Consider the following 23,398-nt stretch of genomic DNA (forward strand, 5'->3'; position numbering starts at 1 on the left):
GACAAATTCAAAAGATTGAAATCACTTCCTGTATACAATCTGATCATGATGCAATCCGACTTAGAACTGGCAGCAAAAAAACCTTTAGTAAATTTCAAATTCGTTACTAAATGGTGAATGGGCCAAAGGAAAAAAAAGCAAAACTTCCTGGAACAAAATGGAAATGAAAACATAGTACAAAAAAGGTCTCTGGGACACACTGAAGGTGGCGCTATGAAGGAGAGCTATAGTTTTAGGTGCTTATATTAAAAAAAAATGAGAAAGAGCACAAATAAATGTCTGAATGATACAACTGTTGTATCATTAAGTTGATGGTGAAAAATAATGAAATAATAAAAATCAGAAATCTATGAATACATATAAAGGAAACAATACAGAGAATCAACAATTTCAATAGCAGATGTGCAGCTCAGTCTTTATGTGGGTCCCAAACTGGAGTGGGAGCTATTGCAAAGTCGGTTGCTTGTCTATGGAATACATTCTTCTAGCTGGACTGCTTTGTGTGGCCTTAGTGGGAGAGGATGTGCCTAGCCCTGCAGAGACTTGATGTGCCAGGGTGAGGGGATACCCAAGGAGGAGCCTCTACCCTCTCAGAGGAGAAGGAGGTAGGGATGGGAGGAGGGACTGTAGGAGGGGGGACTGGGTGGGAGCAGTGATTGTGATGTAAATTGAATAAAAAAGAAAAGAAATAATGTAAAAATAGCATAAAATAAAATTATTCAACAAATCTATTTTGAGAAGTACATATGTACCAGTGTGTACACTTTGTTTGCTGCCAAAATATAAACAGGATCATATAAAAATTGTTTGACATATATCAAGTATGTATAAAAATATTGAGGTGTTGAGTGGGACTGTGTAAAAAAATCACCATTTTTATTGACATTTATGAGTAAAGTAATGTTTTCTCCATTACCCAAACCGTCTTGAAAGTGCAAAAGCATAACACAAAGCTGTAAACAACAGAATGTTTTAAAGAGTCAGAGAACAAATTATTTTCATATCTGTGGTGATTGATGACACATATACATGTCACTTTATCTTAAGAATGTCAGTGTCTGTCTTAGGGTTTTACTGCTGTGAGCAGACACTATGACCAAGGCAATTATTATAAGGACAATGTTTAATTGTGGCTGGCTTACAGGTTCAGTTCATAATCATCAAGGCAGGAGCATGGCAGCATCCAGGCAGGCACAGTGCAGAAGGAGCTGAGAATCTTCATCTGAAGGAGAAGACTGACTTCCAGGCAACTAGGAAGATGTTCTTAACACCCACCTCCACAATGACATATTCCTTCCAACAAGGCAACACCTCCTAATAGTGCCACTCGCTGGGCTAAGCATCTTCAGTCCACCGAACATAGGCTCATTTCATGGTACCAATCCTCAAATTCTTTGCACAACCCCTTCAATCCTGTGCCATCAACTGTAACTGAGGCTGTTCCTTTTCCAGTGACCTTCCATGGTCTCGCACAATGCCAAGCCTCAGCTGCTTTTCATGACCCCTTCATACCTTCAAAAAACTAGTACCATCTGAGTGATTCGTACACATTACCAAGTCTAGCTAAAGCATGATGTACATATGACCTTGGCTGTCTCCGGAACACAGCTTCTTTATGATCTCAGAAAACATTTATTGGAATATGTCATTTCAGTGATGCTGGTCTCTTCTTAATCACTGCTAATTTCTTAGCTCCAGCATCAATTGTCTTAGTAGTCCCTCCTATTCTTGACTCTAAAGCTAGGGCCACATGGCTGAATCTGCTGAGCTCTGTTGCTTGCTGGGGATGGAACATGGCCCCCCTTATTCTATTTCCAGCTTTCTCTTTGCCCATTCTCTCACTACCCACACTTCACTATTTTAGAACTTGCTCTTTGGATTGACCTTGAACTGAATGATCTGCGTGTCTCTGTCTCCTGAATGCTGGGATTAAAGGCATGTGCCAGCATCACTTAAGGTTTTTTTTTTTTCTCCCTAGAACTTGCTCTGTCCCAGGTTGGCCTTGAACTCAGAGATCTGCTTGCCATGTCTTCTGGGATTAAAGGTGTGGACCATCTTGCCTGTACCTGCTTCAAGGTCATCATTCGTTTAATCCATTTATGTCTTAGAACATAGGACTCAGCTCTGTTCTACTTCTTTGTGCCCCTTTAATACTTGAACCATATATTTTGTATTTTTTCTTTTTAAACTTACCATGCCTCACTAAAAGGCGCTTCATGAGACTAAACTACAGCACAGAGTCTAAATTGGGTTGTTTGAGACCTGCTTTGTCAATGCAATTAATTTGACTCTCTTCATCTTAGCTTCAGGCAAGCTTTGCAGAAAGGGCAAAAAGCAGCCACATTCTTCACCAAAATATCACAAAATACTCTCAGCCACATACTAAAAATCTTCTCCTCTGAAATCTTCTCCACTTTAGCCAGGCTTGCACAGTTTAAATCACCCTCAGCAACAAACTCTTCCAAATTCTTATTAGGATAGCACATTAAGCCCTACTTATAGTATCCCATTGCTTTCCAAAATCCTCAAATTAACATTCTTCGAAACAAAAGCATGGTCAGGCCTGTCACAGAAATACCCTACTCTTAGGATTTTACTGCTGTGAACAAACACTATGACCAAGTCAACACTTATAAGGACAACATTTTATTGGGGCTGGCTTACAGGTTTAGAGGTTCATTCTATTATCATCAAGGCTGGAACATGGCAGCATCTAGGCAGGCATGGTATAGGAGGAGCTGAGAGTTCTACATCTTCATCTGAAGACCATGGATAGGAGGAGGGTCTTATTGTCCACCACCATAGTGACACACTTCCTCCAATGAGGCTATATGTACTCTAAAAAGGCCACACCTAATAGTGCCTCTCTTTGGGCTAAGCGTATTCAGACCACCACAGAATCCCAGGAAATTGTTAATTCACTTAGAAGAATTACAAGCCACAGCACTTGACCTTGGGGAACACATACTACAGGACAATATATTTGAAAAATTATACATAGAGAAAAGTAGAATAAATTAAGATGCTGAGTCCACCACGTGGTCCATGTATAATTATTAGAAATGCAGGAAAATAGGGAAATAGGGAAAACTTCAGGTAGAATGTGAGGCATAGCATGGGAAGAAGGGTTAGCGTGATAGTATCAATCAGTTTACCTCTAAAGGCAGAGAGGAAGAAGGGTTGAAAAATTTATGGATGTCTTGACAGAAAAAAGTAGAAGCAAAAAGTGCATTTGTCAGAGAACCCAGAGATAGCCTTGCTTTGAAATAACAAATGCAAGCGCTCATTAAGCCAAAGATTAGCCACTCTTGCTACAAGTTGGTGATTCTTGCACTCCAGTGGCTATTGATACTTACATGTAAAAAGCCAATTGCTACCTTTCACTTTCCAAGAATCTTGGAGTATTCCTTGCCATCACTAATTCTTCAGTCATCACTTGCTGGCTTCAACTGTTCTGACTCTGGAGCTTTTTTATGTTTGGTTTCCAAGGGAGGAAAGAATTACTTGAACATTTGAAAACAACAAGCAAATTAGATATTAAAAGATCATCCTTCATGTTTATTAATTTGTATTTTAGTAACATATAATTAAATCTCCAGAGGAGGCGCTTAGCATTTGGCATCTACTTACATCCTAAGGTGACTTGTTATCCACTCGATCTGGGACACAGCAAATGTTGTGAGGATCTTTAGTCACTGTAGATGCTGTTCTTGTTGCTACAGGTTTACATTGATGCTGACAGAAAAGACACCATTGAAATAAAATCTATGATTTGTTGGAGGTAAATTTGGGGAGTTCTTAGTTTATCTGAGATCTGATCTATGTAAACAAAGTTAAGCAAACCAGCCCTAAAGTATACAATAATAATAAAAGGTTAGACTTATTTGTTTATCAAAAATTAAAAAAAATAAAAAAATACCTTAAAGAAAGCCAAGAAAATACAAATAGTTGAAGGAAACAAAGAAAACTGTTCAACGCTTGAAAATGGAATTAGAAGCAATAAAGAAGACACCAACTGAGGGAATTATGAAAAAGAAAAATTAGGAATGCAAGCCTCACCAACAGAATACAAGAAATGGAAGGGAAAATCTCAAGCATTGAAGATACAATAAAAGAAGCAGATAAATCAGGCAAAGAAAATAGTAAATTTAGAAAATTCCTGACACAAAACATCCAGACAATGTGGGATATTACAAAAAGCCCAAACCTAAGAATAATAGGAATAGAGGAAGGAGAAGCATTTCAGCTTACAGTCCCAGAAAATACTTCACACAAAATCAAAAAAGAAACTTTCTTAACTGAAAGGAGATTAGTTTGAAGGTACAAAAAACATACAGAATGCTGAATAGATTGGACCAGAAAAGAAAGTCTTGCCACATAATAATCAAAACACTAAATGTACAGAACAAAAAAGAATAGTAAAAGCTATAAGGGGAAAAGACCATGTAACATATTAAGGCAGACATACTAGAACTACACCTGACTTCTCAGTGGAGACTTTAAAGGCTAGAAAGTCCAGGACAGATGTCTTACAGAGTCTAAGAGGCCATAGATGTCATTCCAGACTACTATACACACCAAAACTTTCTATCATCGTAGATGAAGAAAACAAGATCTATGATAAAGTCAAATTTTAACATCTATTTACAAATCTATCCTTATAGAAGGTGTTATAAGAAAACTCCAACCCCAAATGCCCTTAAAAACACAAGAAACAAATAATCTCATACCAGCAAAACCAAAAGAAAGGAAGCACACATATGCATGCACACAAACACACATATACACACAATCAACATACACATACACACACTGTCTCTCTCCCTCTCTCTTTCTGTCTCATACACACACTCACATACATCACCACCACTATCACCACCAAAATAACAGGATAATCAATCATTTGTCACTGTTGTATATCAATGTCAATGATCCCAACTCCCGAATAAAAATTCCCAGACTAACAGAATGGATGCAAAACTAGGATCTGTCCTGCTGCAACCAAAAAAGACACCTCAACAACAAGGATAGACATTACCTTAGAGTAAAGGGTTGTAAAAAGGTACATCAAGCAACTGGACCTAAGAAGCAAGCTGATATAGCCATTTTAATATCTGACAAAATAGTCTTCAAACTAAAACTAATCAAAAGAAATGAGGAAGGACACTAGGAAAAATCCACAAGTTTGTGATGTCCACAAATTAAAGGTGGATATCAATAACAAAAGAAACAACAGAAATCTTACAGCTCATGGAAACTAAGCAACTCTTTACTGAATGAAAAATAGATTAAGATAGTAATAAGAAAGAACTTAAAGAATTTCTAGTATTCAATGAAAATGAATACACAACATACCCAAACACATCAAAAAGACCATCCATCATGATCAAGTAGGCTACATCCTTGAGATTCAGGGATGGTTCAAAATATGAAAATCTGCCAATATAATCCACCCTATAAACAACCTGAAAGAAAATACCCACATGATCATCTCATTAGATGCTGAAAAAGCCCTTGATGAAATCCAACATCCCTTCATGATAAAAGTCCTGGAGCGATTAGGAATATAAGGGACATATCTAATAATAACAAAGGCAATTTACAGCAAGCCTGTAGCCAACATAGAATTAAGTGGAGATACAGTTAAAACAATTCTACTAAAATCAGTAACCATAATCTCCACTCTCTCCATAGCTATTCAGTATAGTACTTGAAGTTCTAGCTAGAGCAATAAGACAACTGAAGGAGATCAAGAAGATACATACTAGAAAGGAAGAAGTCAAAGTGTCATTATTTGCAGATTATGTGATAGTATACATAAACAATCCCCAAATTTTACCAGGGAATTCATAAAGCTGATAATCACCTTCAGTGAAGTGGCTAGGTACACTTGTGTGTTACATGTACCGTATGTACCATTGGCTGGAAATAAAAAGCACAGAGATCAAAGTAGGACATTTAACCTTAACATATTCTGACAAAGATTCTTCATTGGTTTATGAGCAGGATAAATGTAAACAAAATTAGGAAAGTTTTAGGTTGCTTACAGAAAGATAGGGTTCCAGCAAAAGAGATTAACAAGCAAAATGAAAACAAGCAATTGGAACATTTCCTGAGCAATGTGAGGGAATTACTAAAATACTGAGTGAGTTTAGACATCTTCACTTTCTCCCTTAGTTCTTGCCATCTTCAGAGCACTTAGTGCGTTTCATACAAGATGACCTCTATCTATAATGAGAATTTCATGAAATCCATAAATTCATAGATGGTCGTATTTGTTACACAGAAGTAGAAGACTGTCCAAGAGATTGTTTATATATGTTTTACTTAGGTTTTTAAATCTTTATGATCATGAAGATGACGACTCATGATAAGTGAATTAACAACAACAACAACAACAACAACAACAACAACAACAACAACAACAGCAACACCACAACAGAAAAATCATACTGAGAAGTCCAGCAGAAGTGCATCATGTCTGATGGGCCTGGGTTAGTACAATAAAGTTCTTCACTGAAATCTTGGAATTTTGAGTTGAAAACCCATTTCATGTAACAATAATAATCAAAGAAAAAGGAGGCTATCAATTTGAGGGGTGGGGATGGGAGGGTTTGGAAGGGGTTAGTTAGCAGGGAGGAGCTGGAGGGAGGAAGGGTAAGGGTAAGGGGAAAATGATACAATTCTGTTTAAATAAAAAACATATTAGAAATAGTTGAAGCCATCCTTTCTACTGATTGTGATCTACTCACTGACAGTGGCTAGGTCACACAGAGCCTTGAAACATTTCTTCCAGTTTTATAAGTGATTTGAATAATAACGTACAACTTCAAAGGACTGTTGTAAGGTTGCATTTAAATTATTCTGATCAGGTGCTTTGTAAGTTCTAAAGAGTCATGCACTCCTTAGTGATTGATTATATTTCTTTTTTTTTTCCTAGATGAATAATGGGTTTAGGGTTTTAAATAATTACTTGCTCAGAATGGAAGAATTTTCAATTCTGCTTATAAAACAGACAAACAGTGGCCTGGTATTCTGGTTTATATACAGCCCGAGGCACTGAACAGCTGGGGAAGAGGCAGAGATGTTGGAATAAGAGAAGGTGCAGGAAGTGAGAGAGAAAGGATGGGCACTGATGTGAAGTGTCTGTAGCTTAGGTTAGCCTCAAACTTGTGGCAATCTGCCTGCTTCTGTCTCCTAAATGCCGAAATTACAGATGGGAACCACTAGGTATAGTTGCTAGTATTTCTTAATGGATAGTTTCTTCTCTAAGATAAAATGTAAGGGGGAGAGATGAGATTGAAGGGGAAAGACATAAGATGGGTTGGATGGATGAGAAAAAAAGGAGAGATGATGTAATTATAATTTAATTAAAAATTAAAAATGCTAAAAGCCTATAACCTAGAACATGGATACAACAAAAATTAGCTCTAAAAGAAGTGAAGGAAGCCATTCAGCAGACTTCCCTTCCAGTCATGAGCTTCACTTAAGGCTGCCTGTCAGTCCCATGCTGTCCCAGAGCCTGTGTTGTTTCGTCTGCTTCTCACCCATCAGAGGTTTTCCCAATGCTGGTGTAAGCTTGTTTCTATGACTAACGGAAGAGCTGTAAAATCATGAGTACTTTTAATGACTGTCATATATAAATAAGAAATTGTCTCTAATTATTCATGATGCTTATTATATCTTCACCTCATAGATTCTGGTTTTTTTTTTTTTTTTTGTTTTTGATAGTCAAGTTGTGTGTAAATAAAATTATGAATTTGCTTTTTAAAGGAACTTCTTTTTTATCCAAAGATCAGTTTTGTAGACTGAAGTCTTGTTTCATAGCTTAAGTAGTTTTTCCAAAGTAATCTTTGAGAATTTTTATAAAGAGTCTCATTTTTAAAGCACATTTCAGCTAAGCTCATGAAATATTTGAAATGATCCCATTCACTCTTTTCTATTTTTCCTAAGGATAAGTCTGAAACCACAGAAGAAGAGAAGGCATGCCTAGAACTCACAACTCTTTCTAGGCCGAGCCTTGTTTGGAGGGCTGCAACCATGGTTGGTTGTCCTCTCAGGACGGTGGCAAGGCAGCACATCACAGCTAAGAAATAAGAAAAGTAAGAAGGATTAAATCAGGTCCTCAGTTCCTTCCGAGGTCACACCTACAATGACATAAGACTTCTTATCAGGTCACACCCTTACATATTTTATTACCTTGAAATACCACCAGACTAGACATAAATTCTTTACTATATCACATCATAGTGTACCCATGTTTAAGATGTCACTTGTGTTCTTCCATGTGTGAATCTTTTATACAGTATAGATGCATAGCCCTTAAGGAAGTGTCTCTAAGATAGAAAAATACCACTTTCATGCCCCACTGGAAAACAGCTTTAAACACTTGTTATTGATTTATTCAAAGCAATATTTTGGCTAAAATTTAAAGACATTAGAGGGAGAGATTTTTTCTCTCTATCCATGCTTTTCAGGTAAAGACAACATGCAGCTGTGTTTTCACACATCACTATATCTTTTAAAACTTTTATCAAAAAACCGACTAGGCCATTTGTTTATTGCAGAAACATTTGGGACATTTGTCTAGCATTCATAGCAAAGGAACAGAAATTAAACTGCATTCATAGTCCAGTGAGGGTTTTGTGGCTTGCATGTGCATTGTTCCCAAGCACATCTTGATTGAGGAATATCAGTGCTGGATGCTGGATTCAAAGCCAGCGCTGGACACACTGTGCCTGCCCAGTGTGGTGAGGTAGTGATTGCCCAGGGAGGCGTGGGTAGTGGAGGACTTGTGGAATCAAGTCAAGAACCGGAAACAGATGCGATTTTGGAGATGTAGAAATGGAATCTCAGAAAAGTGACTTCCCCAAGGTTTTTGAAAGAACCTAAGAGAGGTTTGGTTGAGAAACTGACTTTTAACATACTCATAAAATCCAGAGACGGCATCAGATGATTAGTCAAGGGTGGGAGGGCATTTGGGACAGAGTGTAGACTCTCCTTTGTTTTGTTAAGGCAGAAGGGAACCACAGAGGTAGTTTTAGCCACAGTGGATGTTTGAGCGCAATGGTCCATGTAACACTAAGGAAGAATGAGACTGAGAAAATCACTAACCATAAAAATCAAACGAAAACTTAAATCTCCAATGTGGCTTCTGTTAGCCGGTTCCAATATTTCTCCACTTCCTCTTTAAAAGTAGACATTGTGGTTCTTTACCTATTTTCTTCTTTTTAGATTCGTGAAAGTTCTGTTGGTTTGTATCACGTATAACAGAACAAGAGATTTCTTATCACTTTGTTGATTTTTTTTTTTTTTTACTTAAGCAGTCTTTAATGAAAGCCGTGCATGAGATATCTCTACTCCTGCATCTTCTCGATAGTTTCTTCCTTGTATTTTCCCTTCTCCTTCCTCACTTGTCGGGACTTGGCTTTCCTCTTCAGGATCTTCTTGCGGTCCTTGTCCAGCTTCAGCCTGGTGATGACCACCTTGCTGGGGTGGATGCCCACGTAGACAGTTGTGCCATTAGCTTTCTCTCGCTGGACCCACTCAATGTAGACGACATACTTCTTTCTGTACTTGGACCACTTTGCCAATCTGCTGGCCTTTGTAGTGTCCTCCAACAACCTGAACTTCATCATCCTTTCGAATGGGCATAGACCGAACATTATACTTCTGTCTCAGTTCTTTGGAAAGAGACATGATCTTCCTCTGAATGTGAGAAGGTACATTGAAATGCCGTTTGCGATTCTTACTCCGGTCAGAAGTCACCAAGGGATTGAATTTCATTTTGGCAGCACGGATCCACCGATGGCCTCAAAAGGGCCACTTTGTTGATTTTTTTTTTTTTTTTCCGAGACAGGGTTTTTTCGAGACAGGGTTTCTCTGTGTAGCCCTGGCTGTCCTGGAACTCACTCTGTAGACCAGGCTGGCCTCGAACTCAGAAATCCGCCTGCCTCTGCCTCCCAAGTGCTGGGATTAAAGGCGTGCGCTACCACCGCCCGGCACACACTTTGTTGATTCTTAAACTCTGAAAGCCGTGCTGAGAGACTGCAGAAAGTTTCTCTCTTTTCATGCCTAGGATTCAGTGTGCTCTGGATCTCATGCACTTCGTGACTCCGGTGAATGTAGACGCATACTCTGTTCTCAGGACCACACTTCTTCAGGCACTCTTGGTGTCCTTTTGTTCTACTAATGCAGAAGAGAAGCTAAGACTCAGGCCAGCACCCACCTTATACATGTGGCTTACTCTGAGAGGAAGTAAATGCATGTTTCCTCTGCTGCTTCTCATCGACAAATCAGAGTGAGCCGAGGAAGGAAAAAGGTGAAATCCTGTCTGCTGGAAAACGGAATCGCTCTGAGAAGCCTTAAGAGCCTATAATTTACCCAGGAACTAAAGCATACGAACTCTCAAAACAACTTAAACAAAGACAGAATCTGTTGTAAAACCCTGGTTTTACGGTCTCTTGGATCCAAATCAAACCATTCATTGCAGGGGAAGAATCTGCTTGCGTGTGTTCAACGAGAGACAAGAAACGCTTCCTTTCAAGTTGCCTAGTTGGCTCTGAGATGGCTGTGACCCATAATGCATTACTAGAGAAGCAGGTTCCCTCATAGGAAGTGGCAATGCCCCCTTTCAGAGCAAACAGATTTGCACCCAGCCCCGGAGGACTTCCGTCACAGATGGGCTTGTCCTGAATATGAAACTACTTACACCGTGGCTAAAGTGACATTTTGAAATAACGAAATTCAGACATCTCCATGCCTTACAGACGCACTGTCCATGTGAACGCCTTCCCCCTTCTCTTCTGTACACTCATATACTCATCCACACACACAGACAAAGTCTCTCATACTACACCTATAATCGCCGTCTATAATGTAGTGGTCAGAGTTTGTTGTTAACTTGTTGATTAAGCTAATCTCTCATGATGGTTCCTACTTCAGAAAATGCTAGAGGCTAGGTGTGTACAGGGACATGCAAAGGAGCACCGCAGAGCTTCCTGGGAGCTTTTATTCAGAAACTGATCGTGGTAACATAAAGCTCCCCTTGACATATTCTTTGTTCCTTTTATGTTCAAGGTAGGTGGCATTCCCTAACTTAACTGGAACTTTGCTGCCTATATTTTCCCTAGCTTTAGGTCTATTGCCTCCCAAATCTCAAGACTCCAGAAGGATTTGGATGGAGACTTCAGCTGTGAAAGTCACTGGTAAAAGTAAGCAGCAGACGGTAGGCATGAGACTGGGAACTCTTGAAAATTCATGCCAATGGGCAGAGGTATCGCTAGAGGCCAGCGCATGCGCAACAGCTCTGAAGACCGACCCCCTACATGTCAACACACACCTATGCTCTTTGTCTCTCCATGACTTTCTTGCTGTGGTGGACTCTGCTCATTTAAACTGTGAGCCAAAAATATCCCTGTTCTTTGTTAAATTAATGGATTTTTGTTAATTTTTTAAATTAAAGCAACGAGAAAAGAGTAATTCATACAGATAATACTTATGAAAGAGGCACAAGCTTCTTTTACCTGTTCAGATAGACAGAGTAAACGAAATTTGCAAACATAGAAAGGCTATTAGCAGTTTTTTCCTTTAGCAAATGAAGTGTTTACATTAACATTTTTATATCTTTAAAATAAACTCACATTTAATTATAAGCATTTAGTACAAAATACATTTTTTTTTTCTGTGAGCTTAGCCTTTAACTGCATCTCGTCTGTATTGGTCAAGCTCTGGCAGAGCCTCTCAGAGGATGGCTATACCAGGCTCCTGTCAGCAAGCGCTTCTTGGCATCAGTGGTAGTGTCTGGGTTTTGTAGTTGCATATGGGATGGCTCTCCAGGTGGGGCAGTCTCTGGATGGCCTTTCCTTTGGTCTCTGCTCCACTCTTTGTCCATGCATTTCTTTTAGACAGGAGGAATTCTGGATTAGTATTTTTGAGGTGGGTGAGTGGCCCCATCCCTCAACCAGGGGCCATGCCTATCCACTGGATATGGTCTCTACAGGTTCTCTCTCCTCTTTGCTGGGTATTTCTGCTAATGTCCTCCCTGTTTGGTCCTGGGAACCTCTTGGGTCCCTGGCATCTGGGACTTTCTAGTGGCTATTCCCAGTTCCCGCTCCCCCACTGCTACACACCTTTCAAATTCCTGACTTTCTGAACTTCTCCCCCATCTTCTCCCGCATCTGAACTGGCCCTCCTTTTCCCTCCCTCTCCTCTTTTCCTCCCAGATCCCGTTCACCCTCTACTTTCCGAGATTATTTCTTTTTCCTTCTGAGTAGGACTGTAGCATCCACACTTCGGTGTGATCTTCTTTCTTCTTGGGTTTCATATGGTCTGTGAGTTGTATTATGGGTATTCCCGTCTTCTTTTTGACTAATACCCACCTACCTGGGAGTACATACCATGTGTGTTCTTTTGTGACTGGGTTACCTCACTCAGGATGATATTTTCAAGTTCCATCCATTTGCCTACGAATGTATGTTTTTACATTTAAAATATTTACATAAGGATAATAAACCATACTAGATTCATTTTATTTTCGTGTAATTTTTGTTTCATTTTTCTGAAAATTTACTTTTATGTCACTTCTACAATAAGAAATTGTAACATAGATGCAAATAATAAGTTGGGATTTCACCATGGGTCAGATGTATAAACAGTACTAATTTGACTCTTTTCAAGTACTGTTTGGTAAGAAATAGACTATATAGCAAGACCTGGGGCTTCATCTGGATCCTTCTGCCATACATCACATAATAAATAAACTCTTATAATTCCACGGGCTTTGCACTTGCATTTCTAGGCTGCCAACTGCCATAGAATTCCATGCATAATACTTGCCTCCAACAACAAAGTCCTTACAAATGAAAAGATCAAATAAACACAAAGTGAACAGACAAGGGGCTTATCCATTAAACTCCAGGAAAGGACCTCAGGAAAACAATTTATATTATTAGCAAATTAATACATTTTCTCATGTCTTTGAATGGGACACCTTTACTGTTAGGTAGAAAGAGTAAAACTGGAAGCACTCCGTGCAAGCAGGATGAGAATAATGTTTGACCTTGACACTAGAGGTTTCCCGGGACAGGATGTAGGTTAAGCTACTATACAAATGCGCTCTGTGGAAACAGCAGAAGCTAGATGCTTTCTCAGTGCTTCTGTCTCTCACCTGGAAGGGGTCATCAACATTTCTGACCTTACTTTACAGCAGATCACAAGATCCTACAGGGTCTTCCACTGATCTGGAGACTAGTAAGGAGAACATAAATCACAGGGGTCAGAGAAAGTACTCTTACCAGCTTTCTGTCATTGATTCATGAACCAGGCCCTCTCAATTATACTTCTGTTTGATTCCCGTAAGCATAAACACATTCTGTTTATGCATATTGTTCCTTTCACTGTTCATCTCGGAAGGCTCACATGTTATCCATATACTATAGTAAACGATTTTATGTTTTTATTTTGTGAACTTGTGTTTTGTTTAGAGATTTCAGTCATGAAACTTGTGGTGTAGAGGGCATGCCTTCTTGCTTGCACGCGGCAAAGAACAATGCCTGAGTTCTCTCTACTCGATGCAGAAAAATACCAGCTACGTACGCCAGGTGGCAGCATCAGTCTAGAGACTTGCTCAAGAGCGATTTCATTCTTGCAGAAAATTTACAAGGGAAAAAAAAAAGAAGAAAGAAATTTAGTTGTTTTTTCTTTTGTTAAAATAAATAAGATATTACACTTTTTCACCGAACAAAAATATTCTGCCTTGTTTTAAACCAACTGGATATTGGGTAGAACTGTCTACTACTGTCAGCAAAGTAGTAACATCAGAAGTAATCCATGGTCTCCACCCACGCAAAATAAATAGTGGTCTGATAACTTAACTCGGGTAAGCATGTGGTATTGGGAAATACCAATATCCTTCTTTCGTGCATCACATTTTATGAAGTTATACTTTGGTATTCCTAAGTTTTTCTTTAAGATCTTGATCATAGTAAAACAAAAAATTCCTTGAGTAACAGTGCTTGACAGAATGGCGCAAGGGTTTAGGGATGAGAGCTGTGTTAAAGATGTTATCTGCTGGGTCTGGTGGCACAGGCCTGTACCCCTAACTACACAGAGGGCAAGGAGAAAGATCATAACTTCAAGGCATGCCTGCAGTATAGAAGATGCTCAGGGGCACTTGGTGAGACCCTGTCTCAATTAAACAAACAAACAAATAAATAAAAGGAAGAGAGGCTGTGTATATAGTTGAGAGTTGGCATGCTTATCCTGCATGCATATCATTCTGGGTTAATTCTCTGTAGCATAAATAAGAAAATAAATAATAGATTTTCATCTTTTCCACTTCCCTGCGTGTTTTCTACTTATTCTCCCTTCGTACAGCATTTTGTTCTTTTCTTTTCATTTGTTCTTTGTTATTCTGAGAAAATATGGTGGGAAGAAAAGGCAGGTAGTTTATATAATTGATGAAATATCTCCTTGCAGATCATTTTCCTATTTGAGAAAAAATAAAATAATTGCAGGTGCATATCACTTTTAAAAGAAAAGTTGAATCGTCTTGCTAACAAAAGGAGAAATCTGGATCTAGGTTATATAAAAGAAAAATATGATACAAAGTTCAGAAACGTGAGCTGGGCAGTGGTGGGGGATGCCTTTAATCCCAGCATTCAGGAGGCAGAGGTAGGCAAATATCTGAGTTCAAGGTGGCCCTGGACTGCAGAGTGAGCTTCATGAGAGCCAAGGCTACACAGAGAGACCCTGTTTCTAAAATTGAAAACAAAAACAAAACAAAACAACCCAAACAACAACAACAACAACAACAAACCCCAAGCCCAAACTGACCAACCAACCAACCAACCAACCAACCAACAATCAACACAATTTCAAATTTCTGTGGACAAGGTGACAGGCGGAGTTTCATGAACTTGATTTAACTAATAGGAGACTGGGGAGACAGTATCCACCGATAGACTGTATTTGCACCATATGATCTCAGTAAACATGTAGGGAAAATTGTCAGAAGAATTAAAGGCCTTGATTAAACTTTGACAAGGGACATGAACATCTCAAACTTCTAGGAAGAATTCAGGAAAGTGCCATCAATATAGAAACGGAACTAGGTATATTTTGGGAGAGGGAGAGAGAGCAAGAGTGAGTGAGGAAGAGAACAGAGAATTATGTGTATAAGTTACAGAAGCTTTAGAAAAACCTAATGATGTGGTTATGGCATCTACAGTGATTTTTCATATTTTAGGTAATACAGATACATTTTACATGTTTCAATCTAAACTGCTTTTTGTTATGTGTGTTTTCTCTTTCTGTTGATCAAATATTGATTTAGACTTGCTAGTAGTGACTGAGGTTACAACCTGGTCCCAGATGATAATTCATCATGTGCTTTGAATGGTTGAGCCTTCTAGATCAACACTACTTAGAGCTGAGTAACAGTAAGGAACACTGTATCTCATGATCTTACTGTTTATCCCTGCAACTCAGAGGTAGTTAAAACAGAATAAACCAAATAAAATAAGTGAGAGTTAGTAATAATTGCTTACTTGTTCTGAAAGTTTACTTAAAATGTGTTTGAAAAATCTGTTCCCTAAAACAAATGCCAGAGGCAAGGTTTATACAGTAATTAATATTCAAAATAACATAAAATAGATTAGCCGCATAAACTGACCCTTCATAGATTCCATGGGCATTGAGGCACATCCTTATACCTCAGAGACTAGTAAGAAAAACCCTGCCTTCTGCATTTGATTGGAAATTGCCTGTTGCTTTTGTTACATAAAATGTAATCTTATAAAAGACATCTGTATTAGAGTGGGAAAGGAAGCAGAGAACCTCCAATAAAAACAGAACTGACAGGCATTGCTTTGTGCACATAGATATTGGTTCTGTAAATCCAGTCTTGCCTTGTAAAGTTAATGAGGCTCCACCAAGCTTTTAAAATCACCACAACTGGAATCTATATAACTAGAGAAATAAATGGAGGTTAACCATACTGTGGCTTTAGATTATGCTTTCCCTGTTAACAGTTCCATAAAAACTTGGGCTAAGTGAACAGAGATATTAAACTTTTTATTGCACATATATTGGGGCAGTCATTTTGTTAGTGCTTCCGTGAACTGGATGAGAAAGTTAGGTCTCTGAGTATTAGTTCCTTGTGAAAAGGATAGAAACGGAATGAAGTATTATGAAGTAGCGAGAAAATACAAGAGTAACAGAAGTAATTTCAAGACAGGATAAGTGAAAAAAAGAGGAAGGCTGAGTGGATGGAGCAGAAAAGATGAGGTGCATTAGGAGACGCTGTTTTTGTCATGGTGAAAGGGACTGATGAAGACTCTACATTTAACTCTGTGTGTGTGTGTGTGTGTGTGTGTGCACACGCGCGCGCGCCTGTGTGAGTGTGAGTGTGCATGCTCCTGTGAGTGTAAGTGTGCATGTGTGTGTGAGAGCGTGAACATTGTGTGTGCTTGTGAGTGCGTGTGCAAGTGCCCATGTGAGTGTGCATGTGTGTGTGTGTGAACTGATTTTGAATGATATGTAATATATTGAGAGTTAAGGACCTGGATATTAATTATACAATTCAATTAAATTTTGAAAAGTCAAAACCCATCATTTTCCTCATCAATTCATGGTTGTATACTACAAATGCATTTTCCAGCACATAACCTGCCTTTTACTTTATTACATGTTATCATTAGGTGGTTGGGTATCCGTTAATTTTGAATTTCAGTCTCTTACAGTCACATTCTGCTTGCTGTTGTAAAATACCTTGACAGAAGCAACTTAAGGGAGAATAGGTTTGTGTCAGCTTAAAGTTCCAGGGGATACGGCTCATGGGATGAAAAATGTCAGCAGGCAGGGAAGGTTTGGTTGAAGGATCAAGGCTGGATGGTCACGTTCCATTCACATTCAGAGAGCCAAGACACTGCACAGGAATAACCACAGGTACCAATCACATAAACACTCCAGACATGTCCAGAACTCCAAGTGTTCCTTGACCCATTTTCTTCAAGTCACAACTCCCTCTTGTCTTACTCACATCTGTCATACAGCCATAGGCTGCTTTAGGTAAATTTGAAACTTTACAATAGGAACAAGAAAAGCCTGTGTATATGTGCCTGTTGTATAATTGTGACATTAATGAATATTCTTTTGTTAGCACACTTTGTTATTTTTTATTGCATAATATACATTGTTCTATGGCTACATAATAAGTCAGTATTAACGGACTTGAGTATTGCTTTTTATTTAAGGTTACTATAAATTTCACTGCTGCCATATTTTTGGAAATGACTTTTCAAATGTTTGGTAACAGTTTTTTTGTTGGGGTAATATTATTGTGCACTGTGTAAAGACTGTCTTTGTATTATACACATGCTGATTCTGTACAGGCAGATAGTTGAGTGTAGACTGGAGTTTGGTATTGTTATTCACATCACCACATAGTATTTTGTAAATTTCTCTCTCTCGCTTTCTGATTGGTTTATTAAAAAGCTGATGGCCTATAGCTGAGGAGAGAACAGGTGGGACTTCCAGCAGAGATCGGAACTCTGGGAGAGAGTCAGGCCCAGAAGTGGAGGAAGACGCAGACCATGATGGAAGGAGAGGTAACTAATGTGTCATGTGGCAGAATTTAGAATAGAATAAACAGGTTAATAAGTTAAAAGGGCTAGGTGGGAGCAAGCCTAAGTGAAGGCCTTAAGTTTGCCTAATAGATTTAAGTCTCTGTGTTTTTATTCAGAGCTGGTGTCTCCATAGAAAGTCCATATGGGTATAAGTTTCCTCCCAGAATGATTTACCTTCCTAAAGCAGGAAGGTAAACAACTCAAAATAGCTTCAGGAAGTCCCTGAAACTGACAAGATTCACTAGGCCCTTCCTTGCCAGAGGAAACTATAAAAGCTGAGAGTCACTCTGAGACGAAACCAAGTTGCAAAGAAGACTCTCAGACAACCACATCTGCAAAGACTCTTAGGCCAGCTGCCCGGAAGATGCAGAAACAGCCGAGCTGCCTAGAAGAGGTTAGAGCACTGTAGGCACTTGAAAAGGATACTCTCCAATCTGTTGTGCTGCCCGCAGGCTGTGTTTGTGCCCTAGGTTCCCAACTTTGAGAGCAGTCACTTATGCTGGGGTGGGGTTTGGTGGTGCAGCTGCCTTTGAGTCATTTCTGCTCTTCTAAGTAACCCCTCACCCATAATCCTGAATGTAACCCCAGTAAAACTCATTGGTTCACCAAACTGGACTTTGGTCGTATCTATACTTTGGTTTATTATGGGTTCCTTATCTGCGGTGGGTAGCTGTGTGTGTTGCGTCTCCCCAGGAAAAGTCACATGCCACACAGTTTTCCCTCCCCTCCTCTCTTGCCTCTCCTCTCTGGTATATAGATCCCCCCTGTGAATTATTGGAACCAGAAACCTTGTAAGCTGTAGCTACAGAGAATGTTATTAAATAGTTTTCCAGATGTTTTTTCCAGATGATTTATACTTTCATCCATGACAAAGATTCTTCACCTTTTCCTCAGTGCTTGGTATTGTTAATGCATTTATACATGTGCATTGCTTGTGTATTATGCTTCCAATTTTATGTTTTTATGGATTTTATATTTTGCAATGTACTTATGTGTATGTGTGTGTGTTTATTTTTTAAAATTATTTTTATTCGGCTCTTTGTTTTCTAAAGAGTGAAAGAAGGCATGGAGCTGGCTGGGTGAGAGGAGCATGGGAGGATTTGGGAGAAGGTGAGGGAGGGGAAACCGACTGGAATGTGCTGTATGAAAAGCGATTAGTCTTTTGTTTTGTTTTTCGAGACAGGGTTTCTCTGTGTAGCCCTGGCTATCCTGGAACTCACTCTGTAGACCAAGCTGGCCTCGAACTCAGAAATCTGCCTGCCTCTGCCTCCAAAGTGCTGGGATTAAAAGTGTGCACCACCACTGCCTGGCTCGAAAAGTGATTATTCTTAATCAAGTAAAGAAAAAAGCATGTACCATCCTCCAAAATTTACCCCAAATGACAACTATTTCTCAAAATTGTTTCCTATCGCATGTTTATTAAGGGACTGTTTTGTTCCTTGTCTTCTCTCTTCCTCATCAAATATAACATGATATGTTTTAGGTAACAGTTAAAATGAATTAGAATCACCTAAAGGAATATAAATATCACTCTAGAATTATTCTCAAAGAAATTATTTTTACTTTTTAATCTAGAAAAGCAACTTAAACTTTGCCCAAGTACAACCATTCATTGTTTACATATAAGCCCGTCTTTTAAGACAGTGATGTTTGCTGGATCATTAGTTTGCAAAAACGACTTTAAAGTATTTGAATTAGCCTTTCAATAATGCCCATTAATATAGGTATACCTGTTAATAATAATTACCTATTCTTAGTATAACTCCCTCTAATTTTATAGGAAATAGAATGCATTGAAACACTGTTTTTCAGTGTTTATATTTCCATTGAAGGCAGACAGATGAGGATTCCGACTTGCTGTCTGTTACTGCAGTGTCCTTTGTTGGTAGCACTTCTAAATGCTTTCACCCTGATGATGATTGCTCTGTTATCCAGCAACTGCACCCTCATGATCATTACCACAGACAGTGATGATTCCCAAAAGTCATAATCTTTAGTTTGACATTTGCAGTAGCTTCTTAACCACAGTTAAGATTAACTGACCATTTGCATATTCCAATTTTTCCTTCCCTTTGAGCCACAACTGTTTCCCTGTGCTTTGAATTGTGTTTTCAGATTCACACTAGAATTCTTTCAATACGTTCTTATATCATTTGAATCCAGACAGCACCTGAAAGTTATATTTCTATCAAATAGGTCTTGTATGTAAATGTGCAATAATTGCAAATTACTTCAAAAAATATAATATGTTTCAGTTTGTAGAGTTTCAGTCATGTTCTTTTGTGTATACTCCAGATATGTGCTAGCATTCTCAGTTCTTGCTGAAGTAAATTCTAAGAAGTTCTATAGTGACATTAAATCCACTCCATCACAAAAACCTGTATATTATTTGATTGAATTAATATCAGACTACAATGTTATTTAGGCAATTCTCTGGTTTTCTAATTCCGGATCATAACTATGCCTAAATGTTTCATTGATAAGATGTTTGGTCACATTATGCTGCACATACCTTATATCTAGCTGGCGCCAACCTGGGATTTTCAATCCTACTGGCTAGCTAGACTTCATGTCCCTGGAATGTTGTACACATGCTACTCAAGGAGACAAGTAATCATCAGTCTTACCCAGGTATGAATCCTGGAAACTGCAATAATGACTGACTTGGCAAAACACACCCACTGCTGTCATATGTTCATGAATGCTATGGGATTAACCAACCACTTTGTGGTTTGGTGTAAGGCCCATATCACAAGACTGAATTCATGCTATGTACTTTTAACTGAGCCAAACCTCAATGGATGGCTAGGTCATAGGCCCCAAGGGAAAGCCTACTACCCACTATTCTGCTAAATGGACACGGTAACTAAGCGTGCTGTAAGCTCATATTTTTACAGCTACTGATGAATACATCTGTCACCTGTCACCAGTGAAGCTTCTTTTCACAGTATATGATGAATGCTGAAACTCACGACTGGCCAAGGTTCAGAGAATATGAGACTAAGTCCTCACTCAAGTCTAAACGGGACATCCGCAACTCACCTCCATTCTATGAAAGCTCAAGGGTCATTGTGAAAGTAGGAGTAGAAATTAGCCACAGGTACTACAAAAAACTAAGTAGTGAAATAATCTAAATAAAAAGTTTGCCCTACAAAATACTTAATACTGAAATTAAAAAAAAAGATAAACAGTAACAGTTAAAAATTTCAAACCAAACATTCATAATTTCTATCAAAACACCACCAGTTAAAAGAATATGTAAGCTGGGCAGTGGTGGCACATGCCTTTAATCCCAGTACTTGGGAGGCAGAGGCAGGCAGACTTCTGAGTTCGAGGCCAGCCTGGTCTACAGAGTGAGTTCCAGGACAGCCTGTGTACAGCCTTGTCTCAAAAAACAAACAAAACAAAACAAGACAAAACACTCCAATCCCCTCCCAAAAAGAGAGCTTTCAAAACTCAGTGGAAAAAAAACATTCTAATTAGAAACTAGAAAAACTAAATTTGAAGACACATTTCTGCAGGTAAAGCACACACTGAAAATAATCTCACAAATTGTGTTCAGTGCAACGATAAATGAAAGGCAACATTTCATTAGGGAATGAATGTCAACACATAACAATGCACCTCTTGGAATAACTAAAACCAGTAATCAGAATTCCAAAATGCAGATGAGAGCTTGGTGAAAAAGAATCACTTATTTGGAAATACAGAATGTCACAGACACTCTGAGGAAAGCATTGGTAGCTTTTAAAATAGATCACACATGGAGCTGATGCCTATCCTGAAGATTCTATCAGGGATGTTCTCCTTGGCTTCACATAGTCCAGAGAAAGATGCTTCATGTTCACGCTCTTTTCAAGGCCTACTGGTAATTCTGCAAACAGAGAAATGCTTCCATCTTTGTTATATTTTGCATTGTGGTATTTTGGGCTTTGCTTTGAACAGTCACTGAGTATAGTGTTTATCTATTGAATCCACAGTTCCACACTAGAAAATAGCACATAAGATTTCCAAGGTTTTGACCTGTCACCTGCCTTATATGCTATGCTTTTCTCAGAAGTCTTAATTCTGCTTCTTTTTTTCTTTAATCAAAGCTTATGTTTGTATTGTGACTTTTACTTTAGGCTGGAGGCTATAATGTGTTTGTAGACAGGCAGGTTCCCAAACCCTTCCTACAGAAGCAGTCAGGCAGGACCCCAGGGAAACATCTGAGGCTGGTTTCTACCATTAAAATATAAGGAACAAATTTTCTTTATAGTGACACATGTTGGGACTTTACTTTAGTAAGGAGTACAGAGTTTCTGCTTTATTCCAATGAGTCCAAAATAAGGTTGGACAGCAGCAGAGTTAGTGGCTTAATAACTAATACACAGAACGATCATTACAATAATAGTTATAAAGAAACACATTGATCTTAACTAAAATCATGTGAATATAAAAATCTCATATTAATATTGGATTGCCATTCCAAAACTACCCAAGAGATAGTAACAACTGGTATCAATCATCAAGAATAACAAGAAATAATAAATTACCCACCAGGTTAAAATATCTACTATATCAATGATGACAGGTGATTGTACAGGTAAACACTATGAACTGTAGCACTTCTGAGTCACATTCTAGCCAAGTAGAGCAGCTCAGACTCTCCTTCTGGCTCAGTGTCAGCCTCCTGCTCATCACCAAAGGCATTCCATGTACACGAGGAAAGAGTTTACAGATAGCTCTCCACAAAAGTGTGTCAGTCTTCCTTGTCACTGACCCCTTTCCTCTCTGCCTCTGTTAGTCAAATGCTATTCTGAAAGATTAACTTCCTGCTGTTTTCATTCTTGATGTCAACGAAATTGCTGAGAGATTAGTTGATCTTAGAAAATCCATTTTTTTTTTGGTTCCCCTAACATCAGCCATCTTTGCTCTCCCCCAAAATTACCTGCTTAATTGAGTGCAGTGTTTATTAAGATTGACTCTGTAAACATTCATGTTGAATCAAGGAAGGTATTTTTTTTTTTAAAAAGATTTATTTATTTATTTATTTATTTATTTATTTAATATATGTGAGTACACTGCCGCTGTCTTCAGACATACCACAAGAGGGCATCAGATCCCATTACAGATGGTTGTGAGCCACCATGTGGTTGCTGGGCATTGAACTCAGGACCTTTGGAAGAACAGAAGGTGCTCTTAACCACTGAGCCATCTCTTTCCAGCCCAAGGAAGGCATTTGTTTTAATGATTCAGCATATTCCATATGTGTCGTTGATTTTCCCATAAGTTGGACTTAAAATATAAGGTCATTTTAATTTTTTATGATAATATATAATTTTTAACCTATTTTTATTTTTGATAATTAATACAGTAAGTATTTTAGTGCCCTTTAGGCAGATTCAAAATTTCAAGAGTAGTAGATAAGAATGTGGAGTTGCTATAGTAGCAAGGTACATAAAGAGGAATGCATCATATTATCTTATTTTCCTAGGAACATAATTTTATTTCTTTCAACTTAATCAGTACCTTTGCTCACCCTGTTCTAACACTCTACAACATCTTGGTAAGATGGGACTAGTCAGTCTTAATCTCACGCTTTTATCCTCAAGAAAAAGGTTTCTAGGCTAAGTCCACCCCTACACCCCTATTGTGTTTATGTGTATGTGTGCTCTTTACTGAGAGGGGCTGCTCAGAGCACCCGCATCACCAACATACGTGCTCTCTACCCCAGACTACTAGATTTTATTATCTCATCCTTGACAATACCTCAATTTTTTGTTCACTTA

At 38.6% G+C, this 23,398-nt stretch overlaps 1 pseudogene; it reads right to left on the minus strand.

Moving 5' to 3' along the window:
- Positions 1-9,356: 9,356 nt before the first annotated feature.
- Positions 9,357-9,786, minus strand: LOC117719986 (large ribosomal subunit protein uL24 pseudogene; annotated as a pseudogene).
- Positions 9,787-23,398: the final 13,612 nt, after the last annotated feature.

This window comes from Arvicanthis niloticus, chromosome 14 (assembly GCF_011762505.2).
Source record: "Arvicanthis niloticus isolate mArvNil1 chromosome 14, mArvNil1.pat.X, whole genome shotgun sequence".
In the NCBI taxonomy this organism is placed as follows: Eukaryota; Metazoa; Chordata; class Mammalia; order Rodentia; family Muridae; genus Arvicanthis; species Arvicanthis niloticus.